Below are 4,242 nucleotides of genomic sequence, written 5' to 3' on the forward strand. Positions count from 1 at the left end.
AATAAATAAAATAAAAAAGAATCAATTAATGAATACATAAATAAGTGGGACAACAAAAATTGATGTTTTTATCTCTTTTCCTCCCTCCTTGTTTCTAAAAAATAATAAAATTTTAAATAAATAAATAAAATAAGTATAATTTTCTTGGTTGAAATCTTTCTATGCTTTCCCATTTCACTTAGAACGAAAACTAACCAATATCCTACAAAACTCCTATGTTAACAAATATCTGCCTATCCCCTCAAAAACATTCCTGGTCAATTACCAGAGTTTACTCTATTCAGGGAGGTAGGCCTCTTTCTCTTCCCAATTAGATTCAGGGTCTTTACAGGAGCTCTTCTCTCTTATGGGAATGTCCTTCCATAAGATTAAAGTTGGCTTTTTCTAACGATTCATATCTCAGGTTAAATATACTTCCTCAGAAATGCCCTACAATTCAACACTTGCTAAAATAGCATTCCACTACCCCCAAGTCCCACCTGAAGTCTAACTATTCTTTATTTCACAATTCTTATTCATTTTTGAGGCAAAAATATCATGATCTCAACTAGGTTTGTTTATTTCTCCATTCATTGCCTGCCCCCCACCCTGGAATGTTAATTCCAATTTTCTAGGTAGCTCGTATATCTTGCTCACCACTATATTCAATATCTAGAAGGGTGTTTGGCACATAGTAAGTATGTATCAGAAACAGTTAGAGCACTGCTGCTCTCAGTTGCTCTGAGTCCATATACTCTTCTGAATTTTGCTAATGACTACACCAAGTACAGGGCAAGTTCCTTCTCAAACCCTATCTACTACTGCACTAACTGTTATGGTAGAGCCCCTCTGCCAGGGGCTGGACCTTCTTGGATGCCGGGGCTTAGAGAAGCCATTAGAAGTTGTGGGTGTATAAGAATGAGTCTTTATTGCAGGAGCCAGTGGCCATAAGTCATTAGACAAAACAGTTCTTCACAACAGTCCTATACAGGTGGCCACATACCGGCTGATGAATAGATACATCTTTCCCACAAAGCAGCAGCATTAGCTTCTGCGCCTACCACTATTACCTGAGCAGCCACATGCTGCCTCTAGACCTACTACCTCACATTGTAGCGTGATATCTGAGCTCTCTGCCTTAGCAGCTTCTCCGGCTTCTCTGGCCTCTCCCCTCTCTCCTCTCTTGTGAGCTGTCTGTAGCCTCATATAGTCTCTCTTCTTCCCAGCACACTATCTGGTCAATAACATGTATTATACCACTTAGACAAAGAAGGCCAATTGCCAACAGTGACATCAATCATTTTGGCTAGAGAAGGGTAGAGTGTACTGTGAGTTCGCCGTGGCCTTGCAACTGTGTATGGCATCTTAGCCTTGAACATTCTGATTAAGATTCCCATGTTCAGAGTGGCCTTGGCCATTCCGGAATACTAACAACAAGGCCTTAACTATCTGGGGTCTCTGGCATGGTTACCACCGTATACAATAAATATTTGTTGGTGAATAAATGCGTAACACATGGTTTTATTCAATTAGAATGATTTTACAACTTTTAGTAGTCTAGAAACTATCACTGCTTATCCAAATATAGTTTTACTTATGTCTTAATTTTACTTTCTGCATGTGACTAAAGCCACGATACATTCTATATTTATGCATCTGAGATTTCACATGAGTGCTTTCTGCTATTAATTATAAAAATTATGCTTTGGGTCATCATATAAATTATATAATAAAGTACATGTAATTAATTTCTTACTATGCAGCATTAATGATATTAATAATGGTAATACTAATAATTATCTAGTTCTGCCATTTATTTTGTGCCAGGCACTGAATTAGGACTTTCATGTTTCACCCTTCTAATAATTCTTAAAAAAACAAACAAACAAACAAAAAAACACTTATTTTGACACCCAGTTCACAAACTGGATTTATGTAACTCACCTATGGTTACACAGTTGACAAAGAGCCAAAAACACATTTAAACCCAAGAATCTGATTCCAAAAGAATTTAGTTCTGTCATTTGGCCTCAAGGCAAACACATATCTATCAATATTTTATATAGGCTAAGGTGGTTAGATTGTGTGTTACTGCTAGTACATAACAATAACTTTCATTATAGTGACAAATCATTGAGTGCCCACTCTGAGCTAGGCAATTTACTTACATGTAAGTTTCAATACTCAGTTCATACTTTCAAGTTAGGAAATAAGATGATTTAGACATGATAAACTAGAGGATTACACTGACTATTGTGTTGCCCAAGGCCATACTGAAATGCCATTGTGTAGATTCAATTATGTGCTACATATCAGTTTCCTTGGTCCTAAATCAATGTTATTATTTTCTTATCATACTGTTTCAAGAGAAGTACATGTAAGCTCAGTCCTTTTTATCCATATTAAAGGTCATCAACTAAAATATTTAGTATATTCAAGTTCTAAGAAAGCCCTTTAAACCACCAAATTAACACAGCCTACTGACCACATTTTCAACTGTCATTCTATGATACTTCGATATATTCTCAATTTGAATTTGCATCAACTAGAAACAGCTAGTGTGATTAGCTGATTCCATCTCTAAATACTATATAATTTCAAGGGGAAATATTATAAATTGTGATAATCAATATTTATATTTTTATCACAATTTATTAAAATTAATAAAAAAGTTTTAAAATTCTACATACTCTAGATCACCCTTAAAGCAAAATTCATTAAAAATCAACCTCTACTATCAAACAATGAAAAGAGCACTTTGTAAAGAATCACAATTTCAGGCAATGTTGTATCTTTCTCTCTTTTTTTGCTCTATTTTATTTGGTTTATTTTACCTTCATCTCCTCAACTGCTTTCTGTAATTCATCGGGGGTTTTATATTCAAAATCTCTCTCTAGGTATTCTTCTTCAGCTTGCGTCATCCATTCATGCATTTCTGACAGATCTTTCTGAAGGCTTACAGTTTTATCCAAGCCTTCCTTTAAGGCTTCCTTTCTGGCATAGACCTTCCAGAAAACAAACCAACAAATAACACATGAATATTAAAAGTCATAAAACATTAGCATGATATTATTATTGAGCAGTCTGTAAATAATAAAATGTTTAGATAGAAAAGATGAAAAAGTAAGAAGCTTACATGAATGAGGAAAATAAATCATGGTAATTGGATACACTTAATTTCACATAAATCTTAAAAATAAGATACAGCTATTTACTTGGCATACTTAATAAAATAAACAGATTCCCCTAAGACTATAATTTAGCTGTTGTGTGAGGCAATGCTTCTCTACAAACAGAGATTACAGAAAAACATATTTTTTCGTAATGTTTCCATTGGAAACGCAAATTTACTGGCATACATAAAAGTAATAATTCTTTGCTTTCTCTGATACTGGTTTACAATTTCAAATACCATAGGAACTTAACATCCCTATACCTCTCACAAATCAGAAAGAAAAAAACCAGAAAATTGGTAAGGTACATAGACATGTGATTTAATGAAATAAAAGTAAAATGTGGCCATATATGTGAAAGGATGCTCAGTAATATTTATAGTTAAATGATTGCAAATGAAAAAGAATTAATGTATTTTCACATTAAGCGTGGCATAAAAATAATAATAAAAATGTCCAGTTTGTCCAAGGGTATGGGGAAGCAAAGGTTTTCATACCTGTTGAGGGAAATATCCAACACAATACAACCTTTTAGACAGTAAATTGGCAAATATATTAAAATTGTTAAGTTTCGTGTAGCTGAGTCTACTCTTCCACTTTAAAGAATCTATATAATAAAGAGGGGATATGCTAATTTGTCCATTATGGTGTCCCAGTCACGACCAGTCTGTGGGCAGGGCCAGGGGTGGGGACTTCTGCCCCCAGTGCTAAGGTCACTCTAACTGCTTGAGTCCCTGCTCAGCACTGGTATGACGCTATGGGGAGGGGGGGGGCCTTGACGGGGGACCTCAGGCCATGCCCCTCACTTGCGGGGCTTGACAGAGGATCTAAGGCCGTGCCCTCTACCCAGGCTCCTGGCTAGGAGACCTCAGGCTGTGACCCTCCACCCCAGCACTGGGCCGGGAGACCTCAGGCCATGCCCCCTGCCCAGCGGGTCTTGAAGGGGGACCTCAGGCTGTGCCCTTTGCCCAGTGGGGCTTGACGGGGGACCTCAGGCCGCCCCCCCCCATGGTACCAGGCTGGGGAACCTCAAGCTCAGCCGCTCACCCTAGCGCTGGGCTGAGGGGCCTCAGGCAATGCCCCCTCCCTC

This window comes from Myotis davidii, unplaced genomic scaffold, assembly GCF_000327345.1.
Source record: "Myotis davidii unplaced genomic scaffold, ASM32734v1 scaffold218, whole genome shotgun sequence".
Taxonomy (NCBI): domain Eukaryota; kingdom Metazoa; phylum Chordata; class Mammalia; order Chiroptera; family Vespertilionidae; genus Myotis; species Myotis davidii.